This window comes from Gopherus evgoodei, chromosome 1, assembly GCF_007399415.2.
Source record: "Gopherus evgoodei ecotype Sinaloan lineage chromosome 1, rGopEvg1_v1.p, whole genome shotgun sequence".
In the NCBI taxonomy this organism is placed as follows: domain Eukaryota; kingdom Metazoa; phylum Chordata; order Testudines; family Testudinidae; genus Gopherus; species Gopherus evgoodei.
This window is the reverse complement of record NC_044322.1, coordinates 219,534,795-219,552,547: the sequence shown is the minus strand read 5'-3', so window position 1 is coordinate 219,552,547 and position 17,753 is coordinate 219,534,795. Positions and strand designations below refer to the sequence as shown.

At 46.8% G+C, this 17,753-nt stretch overlaps 1 protein-coding gene and 1 non-coding gene across 4 annotated transcripts in view; one reads left to right on the top strand and one right to left on the bottom strand.

Annotated features, from left to right (window-relative positions):
• Positions 1-17,753, bottom strand: part of LOC115636587 (zinc finger protein 154-like) — a 658,270-nt gene that overhangs the window by 497,051 nt on the left and 143,466 nt on the right. The window lies entirely within an intron of this gene.
• Positions 9,006-9,078, top strand: TRNAI-AAU. Its single transcript has one exon. It is a non-coding gene; the product is annotated as a tRNA-Ile (tRNA).

Sequence of the window (17,753 nt, the reverse complement as noted above, 5' to 3'; positions counted from 1 at the left end):
CAAGACCGCAATCGTGGACATTGTAAACATCACATGCATTCTCGTGCAGTCTATGCTGAAACAGGACCTACAAAGCCAGGCAAGGAGGAGGTGGCTACGACAGAGCGGCGACGAGAGTGATGAGGACATGGACACAGAATTCTCTCTAACCGCAGACCCCTGCGCTTTGGAGATCCTGCTGGTAATGGGGCAGGTTCTAGCTATTGAATGCTTATTTGGGTCCCAGGAAACAAGCACAGACTGGTGGGACCACATAGTTTTGCAGGTGTGAGATGATTCGCAGTGGCTGCGAAACTTTCGCATGCATAAGGGCACTTTCATGGAACTTTGTGACTTGCTTTCCCCTGCCCTGAAACGCCAGACTACCAAGATGAGAGCAGCCCTCACAGTGGAGAAGCGAGTGGCAATAGCCCTCTGGAAGCTTGCAACGCCAGACAGCTACCAGTCAGCCGGGAATCACTTTGGAGTGGGAAAATCTACTGTGGGGGCTGCTGTGATGCAAGTAGCCAAAGCAATCATTAAGCTGCTGCTACGAAAGGTGGTGACTCTGGGAAGCGTGCAGGTTATAGTGGATGGCTTTGCTGCAATGGGATTCCCTAACTGGGGTTGAGGGGCAATAGATGCAACTCATATCCCTATCTTGGCACCGGAGCACCAAGGCACCCAGTACGTAAATTGCAAGGGGTACTTTTCAATGGTGCTGCAAGCACTGGTGGATCACAAGGGACGTTTCACCAACATCCATGTGGGATGGCCAGGAAGTGTTCATGACGCTCGCGTCTTCAGAAGCACTGCTCTGTTTAAACTACTGCAGCAAGGGAATTACTTCCCAGACCAGAAAATAACAGTTGGGGATGTTGAAATGCCTGTAGTTATCCTGGGTGACCCAGCCTACCCCTTGATGCCATGGCTCATGAAGCCATACACAGGCAACCAGGACAGTAATCAGGAGCTGTTCAACTACAGGCTGAGCAAGTGCAGAATGGTGATAGAATGTGCATTTGGCCATTTAAAGGCGCACTGGCGTACATTACTGACTCGCTCAGACCTCAGCCAAACCAATGTCCCCTTTGTTATTGCTGCTTGCTGTATGCTCCCCGATCTCTGTGAGAGTAAGGGGGAGACTTTTATGGAGGGGTGGGAGGCTGAGGCAAATCACCTGGCCACTGATTACACGCAGCCAGACACCAGGGCGATTAGAAGAGCACACCAGGAAGCGATGCGCATCAGAGAAGCTTTGAAAACGAGTTTCATCACGGGCCAGGGTAAGGTCTGACTGCTGTGTTTGTTTCCCCTTCATGAATCTGCCCCCCGTTGATTGACTCATTCCCTGTAAGCAGCCCACCCTCCCCCTTCGATTACAGCTTGCTTAAGGAAATAAAGTCACTGTTCTTTAAATATCATGTATTCTTTATTAAAAAGTCATTATAAAAAGAGGGAGAGAACTGACAAGGTATCCCGGGTGTAGTTTGGGAGGAGGATAGGAGGGAAGGAAAAGGCCACTAAAAACATTTTAAATGTAATGACAGCCTTTTGGTTGGACTGTCCACGGGGGTGAAGTGGGTGGGTGCATGAAGCCTTCCCCCACGCATTCTTACACGTCTGGGTGAGGAAGATATGGAACATGGTGAGTGGTGGAGGTGGTTACACAGGGGCTGCAGCGGCACTCTGTGACCCCGCTGCTCTTCCTGAAGATCCACCAGACGTCGATGGATATCAGTTTGATCATGCAGCAGCCCCAGCGTTGCATCCCGCCACCGCTGATCTTCCTGCCACCTCCTATCCTCACTTTTGTCCCTCCTATCCTCACATTGGTCCCTCCTATCCTCATGTTCACTGGCATCTTTCCTGTACTTTACTATCACGTCCTTCCACTCATTCAGATGAGCTCTTTCATTGCGGGTTACTTCCATGATTTAAGAGAACATTTCGTCTCGCGTCTTCTTTTTCCTCCGCCTTATCTGAGCTAGCCTTCGGGATGGAGTAGGGAGGCTTGAAAAATGTGCGGCTGCATGAGGGAGGGAAAAAAGGGAGAGAAGTATTTAAAAAGATACATTTTACAGAACAATGGTTATACTCTTTCACAGTGAACAACACTATTCACCTTACATAGCACATGTGATTTCACTACAAGGTCACATTTTGCATCTTAATATTGAGTGCCTGCAGCTCTGGTGTTAGAGATCTCACAGACGCAGGTCTGGGCATCAGAATTCAGCTTGCATGCAGCCATGGTAACCCATTGTCTTTCAGCTTCTGCAGCCTTCATATACACAGTGCCCTCCTTTCCCCAATACCAAACAAATCCCATTCAGTGATGCTTCTTTCCTGTTAACATGCAGCAGCAGAAGCCAACCCCCCCCCCACATCCAATTCTCTAGGATGATTGCTTTACCCCTTCCCCCACCGCATGGCTGGTATCATGGAAGATCACTGCTAATCACCCCCCTTCGCCCCCCTCCACCGCGTGGCTGGTAGCTGGGAAGATCCATGCTAGCCAAACGTGAAAAACCTCAGCACTATTCCCCTCCTCTCCTCCCCCTGCTTGGCTACGTGCAAGGAAGGATTTCTTTTAAGCAACAGGCAAACAGGCCAGTAGGAAAATGGCCATCTCTGTCTCCTTAATTAAATTCCTGAATTTCAACCAGGTTACCACGAATGATATCACTCTGCTGAGGATAACAGCACGAGATAAAGAATGGATGTTTCTTGAATGCCAGCAATCACTGGGACCATACGCAGCTATGCTTTGTCATGCAATGATACCCAATTACTTGCTACATGCATGACGTGGTAAAGTGTCCTACCATGGGGGATGGAACAAGGCTGCCTTGCCCAGAAACCTTCTGCAAAGGCTTTTGGAGTACCTCCAGGAGCTCTTCATGGAGATGTCCCTGCAGGATTTCTGCTCCATTCCCCAGACATGTTAACAAACTTTTCCAGTAACTTTACTGGCCGCGAATGCATCCAAAGTCATCAGGGCAAATTAATCATTAAAAAAACGCTTTCTTTTAAACCATGTTTTATATTTACAAAGGTACACTCACCAGAGGTCGCTTCCATGGCTTCACTGTCTGGGCTAGTGGCTTGGGAGGGCGGGTGAGAAAAAGCTCCTGGCTGTTGGGGCTAACGGAGTGCTGTGTGCTCTCTGCAAGGTTGTCCTCCTCTTCCTCGTCCTCCTCATCTTCCCCCTCCGCAGAATCCTCAGCCATGGTTGAGATTACAACCCCCACCTTGGAATCCACAGACAGGGGTAGGGTAGTGGTGGCACAGCCCCCTAAAATTGCATGCAGCTCAGCTTAGAAGCGGCATGTTTTCGGCCCTGACCTGGTCTTTTCCTTTGGTTTTCTGGTAGGCTTGTCTGAGCTCCTTAACTTTGACTCTGCACTGCACTGAGTCCCTGGTGTGGCCTTTTTCCATCATAGCCTTGGAAATTTTTTCAAATATTTTTTCATTTCGTCTTTTGGAACGGAGTTCTGTTAGCACTGAATCCTCTCCCCATTTAGCGATCAGATCCAGTACCTCCCGTGCTGTCCATGCTGGAGCTCTTTTTCTATTCTCAGGAGACTGTGCTACCTGTGCTGATGAGCTCTGAGTGGTCACCTGTGCTGATCAGAGCTCCACGCTGGCCAAACAGGAAATGAAATTCAAAAGTTCGCGGGGCTTTTCCTGTATACCTGGCCAGTGCATCCGAGTTCAGATTGCTGTCCAGAGCAGTCACAGTGGTGCCCTGTGGGATACCGCCCAGAGGCCAATACCATCGATTTGTGGCCACACTAACCCTAATCCGATATGGTAATACCGATTTTAGTGCTACTCCTCTCATCGAAGAGGAGTACAGAAACCGACTTAAAGGGCCCTTTATATCGATATAACGAGCCTCGTAGTGTGGATGGGTGTGGTGTTAAATCTGTTTAACGCTGCTAAAATTGGTTTAAACGCGTAGTGTAGATCAGGCCTTAGGAAAGGCAAAATCCTCAAGAGAAATAGTAACACCAGAAAGTCAGATTTTTACAATCATAGAGAGAAGTTTATCACCTGACTATGGACTTGAACCCTAGACCCTCAGATTAAAAGTCTGATGTTCTACCAACTGAGCTAGCCAGAGTCACATTGGAAAATTGCAAGTTGGTGCAGAGGTGAAGCTAGTCAAAAAAAAGCAAGCAGGAAACAATAGGGGAAACCTGCTGCTCTCTCTCTCTTCTCAGCCCTGGCCTGGCCTAGTATTAGTGCTGGTTAAAAAGAGGGGAAAATAACGGCACCTACCAGCCTTTCATAGCTATACAAGACTCAGGCACAATACAGAGGCGCCCATCTGCAAGTGTCGAATGGTTGGATTGGCAAATGCAGCCTGTAGACGTCCAAGGCACTCTGGGATATACAGCCAAGTTTCCATCATCATAATTATTTCAAAGGGATAATGTAATGGTAGCAAAGGTCACAACTGACTCAGTAGTTGCATACAGAGGTGCACGTTTGACAGTTACATTGGGAAATTCTTGCTCCTTCTCAGGCTCAGGTTGGCCACCCTGATCTAGATGTAGAAGTTACAAAATTTAAACTTGAAAGAGGAGCCAATTTCCCCATCATTTCCCATCTTTACATCCAAACACGATGACTTTCTGAATGAACGCTCCTCATTCAGCCAGAAGATCTTGGGGTGGATGTAGGAGTCACTAGGTAAAATTCTCTGGACTCTGTTCTGAATCAGGTCAGAGCAGAGGTACCTAGTGATCTACTCTGGCTATAAAAGCTATATATCAACACCAAATATGGTGTGAAATTAATCCTCAGGAATGGCTGTTCCTCACCCAGACCCCAGCAAAGGGCCTTCCAAGGAAGGAGGCTGTTGAGGGAGGAAAGAAGAAAGATGTCCTTCTCTCCCTTGAGGAAGTGGGCTCTGTGCTTTGGACAGAAAGGAGGGGAAGGAAAAGGCCACACGATGGCAGCAGATCCTAAGAAATGAAACACAACAGGCTTTTGTGCACATTGATTCTGAACAGTGAAGGAACGTGACTCCCCTATCATGAAAAGCCAAAATGCCATTTCTTTCTATGCCAGGGAGAAAAGAGTTCCAATAATTCCTGCCCATTTACTTTTGAATTATTTTACATTATAAAGAAAATTGTAACAAAATTAATCTGAACTTGAGCTGCCTTTATTAAAAGCTGGTTCCCCAATTCAGTTCCAACTGCCCTGCTAGAAACACCCCCAGGTCTCTGCTCACCCCAGGAAGAGGAAAAAGAGAAACCCCCACTGGGCACTGCCCTTGGCTCCAGGCTGCTGTCCCCGGGTGCGGGTGGGGAATGATTGTTTGCTGCTGAGGAAGGAGCCAGTAGAGGTCTCTAGTGCTCTGCTCCTAGCATCTGCCTGGCCCAGGCTGTCCTCTGCCTCAGCTGCTGCTCCCAGCCTGCTCTAGAGTCAAACATGCAGGGCCCCCAGGGGAACAGAGACTGGGACAGGGCAGCAGCCTGGGTTGGGCTGGAAAGATGCTGGGAGTTTCATTTCCTGAGAACTGGCCTGGCTCCCTTCTCAACAGCAAACAAATCAATTCCACGTCCCCTCCCCAGAAAAATCAGCCTGGAGCCAAGGGCAGCAGGGAACAATTCCCTTTAGTTTCCCACTGAGGTAGGAGGGAAGCCAGGGTGTTTCTAGCAGAGCTTATGGAACTGATGTGGGGAAACCAGTCTTTAATAACAGGCAGCTCAAATTTAAGCTAAGTGTTTTTAACAATTTTTACAACATTAAATAACCCTTCAATCGTAGTGTCACCATCCATAAAATTGCTTCAACCTTATAGGTTCCCAAGTGCAAAACTAAACATCTCTTCAAACACAAGGGAGTGGAGATCAGTCAGTGTTCAGAGTCATCCCACATAAAAAAACTATGTTGTGTTATATACTGGCCCCATCATGCAGCCATCGCCTTTCCCTCCTCTCTGTTAAAAGTTTTAGTATTTTGCACAGAAACTTTCTTCCCTCAGGAGAGACCTGGGAACCAGGGCTGCCAGCCAGACAAACGCCTTTAAGAGGAGACGTAACCTGTCAAAAAATGATCTCCCTTCTTCAGTTCAGTGACAGCCTGATATGTTACTTATCCCAGCAGAGCTGGAAGATCGAAAGTAGCTACACCAAGCCCCTCTGTAGCTCGCAGGAATGAACACAAACACTCCCACTAAAGGGAAAGGCAGTGGTGGTGTTAGATATAAAGAGTGAAACATGAAACAATCATCATAGTTATGCCCATAGTGACTACAAAACATTTCTATTTACTTCTTATTATCATCAGTGTATTATTTTCTCTGGAGTCTAGACATTGACTAGACCTTGACCAAGAAAATTGGATCTTGATAAAATAATCAACTACCCCTCGTTAAGGTAATGGACTTGACACCCACTCAGGTGTCTCCACACAGGTTCAAGTACTAACAACAATGGCTGCCTTACAGCCATAGCTTTTAATCAGGGCAATATATGATACAAATTCCTGTTAAGTTATTTCTCTGCCAGAGTCCTTCACCCACATTCCTTTAGGCACTGGCCACCATGTGGATGTTTCATTTCCCTCCTCAATTTCACACAGAGACACAATTTCATTTGCACAGATCCATGAACAGCAAAACCTCCCTGTGTCTCTTGTTTGAGCCAGGGCATTCAATTCCAGTGAACCCTTCTCTCCTGCAATGGCAATGGTCAGACACAGGGGACGTGGCCACCTTCACCTCTGACAGGGAGATATTGGCTCTGCTCTTTCTTTATGCTGCTGTTGTTAGTCCATGAAACATCAGGGATGGAATGCAAGGCTGAGCTCACACACCAATCCCCTGAAACATTTCAGTGCCCCAGAGAAATCCTGCCCCCCGGCTATTGAATGATATGGTGGAGATTCGAATAGGAAAGGGACTGTCTGAATTGTCAGTGTGGGGAATGAATAACAATCTATAGCAATGTCGTTAACCACAAACACACTCTAATCATGCTCCAGCCGGAAGGGAAATGGGCAGGAACTCTTGCTGTTCTGCCATGGACACACTTACACTAATGCACAGCCATGAGTGTGCTGGGGGAGCTGGTCTGAGCCATTTGAAGTAACAATTCTGTGAGAAAAGAATCATTGTGTAGTGCAGCACCTATACATCAAGTAGTTGTGGCTGAGCAGTTAAGGCGATGAACTAGGAATCCCTTGAGGTCTTCCCCACCCAGGTTTGAATCCTACCAATTACAGCAGGATTAGTGTGTTATCATTGCTGTTGTCTTAATGCCTGAGCATCCACAGAACCAAACTGAAGCCAGATCTGGCCTCACTTTGAGGCTGGCGACACTTATGACACTTCTGTAGCACTGTGGAGTAGACAGTTGCTATGGTGAGTGGAGGGGTTTTCCATCCCTGTAATAGCTATGCTGACAGAACAATCTTTCCTTTCACTTAGCACTATCTAACCATGGCTTAGGTCAGCTTAATTATACTGGTTCTGGGTTTTTTTCATACCCTGAAAGACGTACTTGTTAGAGGGTTTATCCCATCACTCTCCCATTCCCTGGTCCTTCTTGTGTGACCAGAGAGCAGCAATGCATGAAGCTCAAAGGTGCAAACAATTCAATGTTTATTGGGGTAAACTTCCAGCAAGCAACGATTCCAATTTCCTTCCTCAGTATCCCCCTTCCTAGCTCTGACACCACAGAGCCTTGTCTGTGTCCCTGTTCCTATTCCCCCCTTTTAGCAAAACATAATTCCAATTCCCCTACCCCCATTCCCATTCTCCCCTTTACTTCCTGATTGACTGCAGACTATATAGTAAAACTTGAGTTCTGCTTAGCTATGCCTTAACCAATCATTTTACTGAAATGTAACTAACCAATCCTAACATACTGTAACATGATTATCTAACCAATTATACTCCACCACCTTCATTAGTTTACACCCAACAAATTAATTATACAGCAGACAGAAACAATCACAGAACCAGACAGAGATTATACAGACAAGCAATAGGAAAGCGGGGATTACAGTGATAGAACAACAAAGAAATGAGGATTTCACACCCCAGCTATTGATAAGTGAGTTGTTGCCAGACAGGATGCTATCATGGTAGAGATTGTGGGTGCTGGTTGCTTAACTGCCTGGCTCCCAGGGCAGGATTTTGAGGTTCACCATTACTTTCTCAGAATGCCAGCACCCATCTTTTGTTCACTTAAAACGTGAGCAGAGAGATTACAACACCACAGAACTCAAGGAGCTCCAGGAAATGTGTAACTTTAGGTCCGGGTGAGTGTGTCTAAAAATCAGCTGTGCTGTAGAAGGTCTCTAGGAGTTGAAAGAGATGTGCCTTCTCGACCTCCCTAAAGAGTTAATCAACTATTAATGAAAACTAGAGTTCATAAGTCATATTTTTTGTAGCATCAGGATGATGGACTGGTCTAATGGGCTAGTTTTAAGACTTTTTTTTCCAATCCCTTGGTTGTTCTGGTCTCTGCATAGAGACGTGGTTTCAAATCCCACTCCTGACATGAAAATTTTCTTCTATCTGGAGAAAATGGCCTCACTTCAATCTCCTTTGGAACCATTCGCTTAGCTTTTCTATTACACTAGTTGTGAGAGAAGCTCCAAACCAGGGGAAAACAGTGCCTGTTCTCTCAACCAATCAATTTTTGTCTTTCTTCATTCCAAGCTATTTTCTCAGATACACCCATATTTCCCACACTATTTTGTTTAGCGTTCTTTGCTTTTATGAAACTTTAGGGTCATCATTTAATTGCCACACAACTGTACTTATGAAGTGAAGTGAAACACAATATTTTTGGATATTCTTGCAGAAGAGTTTTGTTTTCTAACCTGGAATTGAACAGAGGCTACCCGAGGGGGACAATGGTACTCCTTTTTCTTGGTTCATCTAAAAAACATACGTTCTTGATGCCCTTTGTTTCTCTGTTCTTCAAAGGGAAATCAGCTGGTGTAGCAGCTACTGAGAAAGCCTCAGAAAAGGGCCCCAGAATTGACAGTAGCTGGTTTCTGTAGTGTAGTGGTCATCACATTTGCCTAATTTGCAAAAGGTCCCTCATTCAAAACCAGGCAGAAACACTGCTGCTTTTCCTCCTTTGGTCTTTTATCATTCCAAGTCCTTTCTCAACTCCATCCATAGCTTCTATACTTTCTTCCTCATTATTTTTTTCTTTTCATGGAGCTTTAAATTCAAAAGGACAGGCTTAGCCAGCATTTTGAGGGAAGGAACAGACCATCATCCGGGAGACTGCCAGCTATATAACAAATCTGAGCATAGAAGAATCCTAACCCTTTGTCCTGCATATTTAGCTCCCAGCCAGCAGTTCCCCCTCATTTTTATTTATGTTGAGCTAACTACAAACAGTCAGAGAAATCTATTGACTGATGATCACATTTCCACTACTTTCCTGGCTAGACAGGGTTGAGGTTTAAGGAATCAGAACATAATAATTGGAACTCTCTAAACTCTCCTTTTAACATACATCACATTCCCCTTTCTAAATAACATTTTCCCATCATATTTTTGAACACCCAACATCTTGTTTGTTTTCAAACGATGTAGTGGGAATTCTGTGACTGGCTAGCCAACTACAAAAGCAGTTTCTCCTCCCTTGGTGTTCACACCTCAGCTGCTAGAAGAGGGCCTCATCCTCCCTGATTGAACTAACCTCCTTATCTCTAGACTGATTCTTGCCTGCATATTTATACCTGCCCCTGCAAATTTCCTCTGCATTCATCTGATGAAGTGGGTATTCACCCACGAAAGCTTATGCTCCAATATGTCTGTTACTCTGTAAGGTGCCACAGGACTCTTAGTCTTTTTGAGGTGAGTGCAGGTAGCTTCGGATGGTGCTGACGTTGGATAGAAAAAAGGCTGGAGTCAATGACAGCTGAGACCATAGAAGGGGAAGGGGAATAGCAGCCCCACAGAAGGTCCTGGGTGCTCAGATGCCCCAGTTATTGCACCTTGACCTATCGTAGAGAGAGAAAAGACACAGAGGGACCCACCCCCTCTACAATGATCCCATGGACAAGAACCTGGTTGGGAGTGGGGTGAAGGGTCCCTCTGGGCAAAGGAGAGCTGAAATCCCTCAGTGTCCTGGAATTTAAGTAATGGAAGCTTCAAACACTGCATGGGTGTGGGCTGAGGTGCATCAGCAGAAGGTTGGGCTGGACAAGGGCAGTGGGTTTGTATAATTTTTGGTGGTGCCCAGAATGGGACCAAGTCCTGCCCCACCCCACCCCTACACAGGGCCAGCTTTAGGCCGATTCACCCAATTCCCCTGAATCAGGCCCTGCCCCGAAGAGGGCCCTGTGCCCAAGCCCCAGCACAGCATACCAGCAAGAGCTGGTTCGCCGCACTGGGGTGGCCTGGCTTCCCCAGGGGGCAATTTAAAGGGCCTGGGGCTCCCAGCAGGGGCTGGAGCCCCAAGGCCTTTAAATTGCCACCAGAGCCCCACTGCTGGAGCCTTGGGGTAGGGCTGAGGGGCTCTGGGAGCTATTTTAAAAGTCCAGGGCTCTCGTTGCTTGTACTGCCCCAGCCCTTTAAATAGCCCCCAGAGCCCTGGGCTGCTGCTGTTACCCTGATGGCTGAGGGAGGAGGAGGAGGAGGGGGCACTTATCGTACAGGGTGGGCTGTACCCCCTGTACCTGCACCTCCTGCCTGCAGCCAGCCTCTGCTGCACCCCCTTCCCACACCAGCCCCGCACCCCCTGCCCTGCCCACAGCCAGCCCCTGTCTCCAGCCAGCCCCACACCCCCTGACCTGCCCACAGCCAGCCCTGATGCATCCCGTGCCTGCACCAGCTCTGACGCATCCCCTGCTCTGCCCGCACCAGGCCCGCACCCCCTGCACTGTTTCCAGCCAATCCTGCCACACCCCCCTGCCTGAAGCCAGCCAGTTCCGCACATCTCTGTCTCCAGCCCTGCCAACCCCTGCCGTATCACCCTGCAGCTGTGCCTGAAGCCAGTCAGCCTGCCCCACACACCTCTGTCTCCAGCCAGCCCTGCACCCTTTGCCCTGCCTGCAGCCAGCCCCATTTTTGGGTGGACCTCCCACAGTGGGAGCTGCAGAGCACTCCCACACAACACACATACACATACACACACACACACACACTCAGCTCCTGCTGTTGCGAGGGGAACAGGTGAAAAGAGAAAAGAAGCAAGAGATGAAGGGAAAGGAGGGAGGGATAGATGGAGGAAAAGGTGAAACAAAAAGGACAAACTCTAATGTCCCCAGTGATTCTGAGGGACAAAATCCCAGGTGCGGAATAAAATTCTGCCTCCTTAAACTCGTGTTTTCCATTCCTAGAATTCAACTGTCACCAGATGGATCAGACTGAACAGGTTTCAAACCTCGGGGAGGCTCTTACCTTCTAAACAGAGATGGCTGTTTTCTAGTAAAATCAGGAAAAATGAAGGAGAAAACTCGAAAGAAGTTCCTCCTGGTGCTCACATACGTGAACCCGAACACTCTCTCAGTCCTCAAAGAGAGACCTGGAGAAGGAGACTTGCTGAAGCAAAGCCACAAGGGTCTCTGAGGTTTCCCTGCCTCCTCGCCCCTGTCCTGCCTGGCTGATGTCCGCATCTCTCTGTGAGGTCACCACCTCCCCGCTATCTTTGACCAATAGTCTGAGGTCCTGCAAAAAGCCTTTGTGATGTCACTGCCACACCCCTCCCTTGCTGTGCTAATGTCTTGCCCTTGGCCAGACACTTTGGAGGTTTGAGCTACTCCCTGTGGATCACCCCACTCAAGGAGCGTTCATTCTAGGAAGCAAGCCGGCTAGAGAGGAAAACATCAGACGCTGCTCCCAGTGCTATACTCAGTTTTTCAGATATTAGTCAACTTTATGGCCAGAAGAGACCAATAGAGCATCTAATCTGACTCCCTGCATATCACAGGCCTCCTGTATGACACAATAGCTACTTTTTGGGCAAACACATTCCAGAAAGGCAGCTAGTCTTCATGAAATGACATCAGGAAATGGCAAATCCACCACTTTCCTTGGTAGCTTGTTCCTGTGGCAAATCAACCTCGCTGTTGAACAGTTGTGTCTTATTTGTAATATGAATTTGTCTCTTTTCACCTTCCAGCCATTGGGTCTTGTTATGCCTTTCTCTGCTAGATTAAAGAGCCATTTCATAGCCAATCTCTTCTCTCCATTAAGGCCCTTCAACACTTCAGTGAAGTCACCTTTCAATCTTCTTTTGATAAGCTAAACAGGTTGAGCTTTTTCAATAGCTCACTAGAAGGCATTTTTCTCCAGCCCTCAGAACATTTGTTGCCTTTTTGGTCATCAGACTCCTGAACTGCAGCTGGATGTGGTTCTTGTTCTTCTGCACAGCATAGCTCATGGAGAAGAGTGATGTGCAAATGTACATTCATATGATACCTTTCTTTAATTGATGAAAAGATAAACTAGACACTTAGAGGATTGGAACTGATTTCAGCTGATGGACAGGTTTGCTAGGTTTTTATGCATTTGGACAGCAAAATGTGAATGTTTACATTCATATCAAGCACCCCCTTATAGTGGAGCTCCTGAACATAATGGAGAATGGAAATGAAAATGTTTTCCTTTTTTTAAAAAAAGAAAGAAGATTATAAGAGGGGTTTGAATCAAGAACGACTTGATCAGCAGTCAAGCACTCTACCACTGAGCTATAGCCTCATGACAAACAGAGTATGGAATCATGATTTCCAGGACTATGAAGGACAGACCCTGCTTCATTGTGGTCCTTTGCCATTCCCAGACCACAGATGATTTTAAAAATGGGGTTTGATTAAACTTCTTCAATGTCGTAAACATCACAGCTTCCACATCCACCAATATAGCTTCTCCCACTGACATAGCTGCCACCTTTTGGGAAGTGGATTAACTACACTGACAGGTAAACTCTCTCCCATCATCTTAGAGCAGTGGTTCTCAGACTATGAGTCACGACCTCAAAGTGGGTCGTAACCCTATTTTAATGGGATTGCCAGGGCTGGCGTTAGACTTGTTGGTGCCTAGGGCTGAAGCCAAAAGTCTGAGCCCCATCCCCCAGGGTTGAATCCCTCAAGCTCTGGTTTTACCCTCCCCCAACTGGGACAGGGCTCAGGCTTTGTCTCCCCTACCTCTGCCCAATGTGGAGGGGCTTGGTCCCTCTTTCCAGGGCCATGTAGTAAGTGTTTTTTGGCAGAAGGGTGTTGTAGTGAAAGGAGATTTGAGAAACCCTGGCATAGAGCCTCTGAATATGTCTAGACTTGGCTCCCTGGGTGATCAGACACTAAAAGCACAGCCATGAAGACACCACACACCAGCCTTGCCTAGCAGGCAAGAATCAAACCTCCACAGAAAGAAGCCCATGGCTTTCTAACCCGTCTTCCCAAGTACTCAGCCACAACCACTTAACAAAAGGGTTTTTCTACACTGTAGTTCTGTTCTCACTGAAGGCTCATTTCCAGTTGCTCAGATCAGCATTAGGGAAAATGGTGCCCTGAGCAAAGTTTGTACTTTGGCACTTCCCCATTGCCCCTGGACGATCCCCACTCCCCCTTTACCACTAGCTCCTGAACTCCCAAACCTTACACCTCCTTCACCCCTAACTCCTGCCCCCTCCTGTGCCTCCTTTGCCCTTTACTCCCTGGGCCACCAGCTGTTGCCCCTCTCCTGCAGCCCCTTCACATGGTTTCAGTGCTGGGGGCCCCGCACTTGTTCTCCCTTTCCCTGGGCTTTGGCATCACTAGCCCCTGATTAGCGAGTAGGGTTCAGTGGTCCCCAAAATATGGAGCATGACTCCTGGGGGGACACAGAGGAACATTCATGGGGCACCTCAGGGCCTGAGCCAGCCCCCAAGGAGGTAGCACCACTCAGCCCCTCTGTTCAAGCTCCTCCCCATCCCCACCCTCAGCGTGGGCCTCTGGCTCCCAGCTCGGCTTTGACCCCCTTACCCCTGTCTGCACCCCTCTCCCCAACAAGCAACAAACCCACTCCCAGCCTCAGTTCTTGACTGCAGCTTCTGAGAGGCCACAGTAATGGATAAGAGGGCATAGTGTGAAATGTTTGGGGACCACTGTTTTAGGATGATGTTCTCAATCACTTCTATGAAGTCCAATAAAAACTATTCCTCATGCACCTACTCCTCCATCAGGACGGACTAGGTATGTTCTGCTCCTCTTCACTCACACAGGAAGGATAATAACATTTCATTCCATTCAATCCTAAAGTGATTTGTAACCAGCCACCAGCCAAAATTGGTCATTTTGGGAAAGTGGCCCCAACATGCTGCATACCTAGGCAGAGTAGGTGTGTTTATGCAAACACGGTTTGTTCCTGAAGTCTTTCCCCCAGCTCATCATTAGATGTGAGGGGGGAGCTCATTCACCCCCTGCTTCCGCTTAGTATTTAAAACCTCCTTATTGTCCCTATCTCTGCTGAACTTAGATTTTCCTCCTATCTCTTTCTTGACAGCTTGGATGAGATGGTCAAGTGGTTAAAGTGATGGACTGCTAATCCATTGTTTTCTGTATGCATGGATTGAATCCTGTCCTTATCAGATGCATTTAGTCTTTACCCCTCCTTTATAGACAACCATATCCCTCTTTGGTACAATGACAGGTCAAACAATGTTGCTTCTTGCAAACCAAATCCTTCTCAGAAACTCAGACCCCCCCTTGCTTTAAATAATATGTCTAAATCCAAGATTTCTAAAAAAAAAAAATCTAGTCCTGTATTTCTTAGCTTTTATCTCAAAAGATAACATCCTCATCATCTCCCCCAAACACCCTGGGACCTGCCCAAATTATTAAAATACCCTCAGCCCGAGCAAGGCCAGAACAGTGAACCAGAGCTAGCGTCTAGACCAAACTGTTCTGAAGGAGGCAACTCAAACATTTTCTCCCTGCTTCCCTTGGCAAGGTCTGACTGAGAAAACAAAATTCCACAAACTGAACATTTTCTGCTGAAAAACCAATACTAGTTTGTTTGGGAACTTTGGTTTGAAAGTAATATTGTTATTATTCTCTTCTGATTTCTGAATCAGTTCTGTTAAGTCTTTGTCCTCCAGGTGTGTTTCCAGCTGCTGAGTTGTGGGGGAGAGAGGCTAAGTCATGATGTCTCTTCCCCTCTTTCATAGTTTCTTCCAACTTGCTAGGAAGATCCTTTGCTACGATGTGAGTCTAGCAGTGTCGATTGTTGCTGTGCTATCTCGGAGAAGGCTGTCTGTAAGCGAGGACCAGCCTGTCTCCCAAGATCTGAGAGTGAGGGATCATCCTTCAGGATAGGTTGTAGATCCTTGATGATGTGCTGGAGAGGTGTTAGTTGGAGGCTGAAAGTGATGGCTCGTGGTGTTCTGCTACTTTCTTCGTTGCACTTGTCCTGTAGTAGCTGACTTCTGGGTACTCTTCTGGCTCTGTCAATCTGTTTCTTCCCTTCAGCAGGTGGGTACTGTAGTTGTAAGAACGCTATGTAGAGATCTTGTAGGTGTTTGTCTCTCTCTGAGGGGTTGGAGCAAATGTGATTGTATCTTAGAGCTAGCAAGTAGATAATGGATCATGTGCTGTGGTCTTGGTGAAAGCTGGAAGCATGTAAGCAAGTATAGAGGTCAGTAGGTTTCCAGTACAGGGTGGTGTTTATGTGACCATCGCTTATTAGCACTGTAGTGTCCAGGAAGTGGGTGTCTTGTGTGGACTGGTCCAGGCTGAGGTTGATAGTGGGAAGAAAATTGTTGAAATAATGGTGGAATTCCTCAAGGGCTTCTTTTCCATGGGTCAAGATGATGAAGATGTCATCAGTGTAGCACAAGTTGAGTAGGGACGTTAGGGGACGAGAGCTGAGGAAGCATTGTTCTAAGTCAGTCATAAAACTATTGGCATACTCTGGGACCATGCGAGTACCCATAGTAGTGCTGCAGACTTAAAGATATACATTCTCCCCAAATGTGATATAGTTATGGGTGATGACAAAGTCACAAAGTTCAGCCAACAGGTTTGCCATGACATTGTCAGGGATAATGTTCCTGACGGCTTGTAGTCATCTATGTGTGGAATGTTGGTGTAGAGGGCTTCTACCTCCACAGTGGCCAGAATGGTGTTTTCTGGAAGATCACCAATGGATTGTCATTTCCTCAGGAAGCCAATGGTGTCTTAAAGACAGCTAGGAGTGCTGGTAACGTAGGGCCTGAGGAGGCTAGCAGATAGAATACCCCCTGGTCAAGGTTCTAGGGTTGTGTCTTTGCAGATTTGTTCTTCGGCTTTTTCATGAAGTTTCTTGAGCAGATGGTGTAGTTTCTTTTGATAACTCAGTGGGATCAGAGGGTAATGGCTTGTAGAATGTGGTGTAAGAGAGCTGCCTAGCAGCCTCTCGTTCATGTTCCGACCTATTCGTGATGATGACAGCACTGCTTTTGTCAGGCTTTTGGATTATGATGTCAGAGTTGTTTCTCAAATAAATTTGTTACTCTCTAAGGTGCCACAAGTACTACTCGTTCTGTTTGCTGATGCAAACTAACACGGCTACCACTCTGAAACCTGTTAATTTATCTAGTTCTCTTTTAAACCCTGTTATATTCCTAGCCTTCACAACTTCCTCAGGCAAGGAGTTTGACATGTTGACTGTGTGCTGTGTGAAGAAGACCCTCCTTTTATTTGTTTTAAACCTGCTGCCCATTAATTTCATTTGGTGGCCCCTAGGTCTTATATTATGGGATCAAGTAAATAACTTTTCCTTATTCACTTTCTCCACACCACTCATGATTTTATAGACCTCTATCACATCCCACCTTCATCTCCTCTTTTCCAAGCTGACAAGTTCTAGTCTCTTTAATCTCTCCTCATATGGGACTCGTTCCAAACCCCTAATCATTTTAGTTGCCCTTCTCTGAACCTTTTCTAGTGCCAGTACATCTTTTTTGAAATGAGGAGACCACATCTGTATGCAGTATTCAAGATGTGGGTGTACCATGGATTTATATAAAGGCAGTAAGATATTCTCGATCTTATTCTCCCTTTTTTAATGATTCCTAACATCCTGTTTGCTTTTCTGACTGTCACTACACACTGCATGGATGTCTTCAGAGAACTATCCATGATGACTCCAAGATCTCTTTCCTGATTAGTTGTAGCTAAATTAGCCCCCACCATATTGTAGGTATAGCTGGGGTTAGTTTTTCCAATGTGCATTACTTGACATTTATCCACATTCAATTTAATTTGCCATTTTGTTGCCCAATCACTTAGTCTTGTGAGATCTTTTTGAAGTTCTTCATAGTCTGCACTGGTCTTAACTATCTTGAGCAGGTTAGTATCGTCCACAAACTTTGCCACCTCACTGTTTACCCCTTTCTCTAGATCATTTATGAATAAGTTGAATAGGATTGGTTCTTGGACTGACCCTTGGGAAACACCACTAGTTACCCCTCTTCATTCTGAACACACCGATGGGCCAACCTGGAGAAAGTGGTGGCAGCCCCTCGATAGATCAGCTGGTAGAGCAAAGGACTGGAGCTGGCACTCAGGAAGTCATCCTTACCTGTCCCTTCTGACTCCAGCTTGAAGGAGAGCTTCTTTTTCTTCCCCTTGCTGAGAAAGAGCAAGAGAAGAAAGAAAGGTCAGGTGGGCCAACTCGGTGCATAAGTCCATGCCGTCTTTTCTTGCTTGGGAGCCTCAAATGAGGGACTCATGGTGGGTAAAGGCACTGCTGTGTTTCCAGAAAACAGCCCACCACAGCATTCATAGGGACCAAAGAGCATGCCAAAGCCTGGGCTTAAATT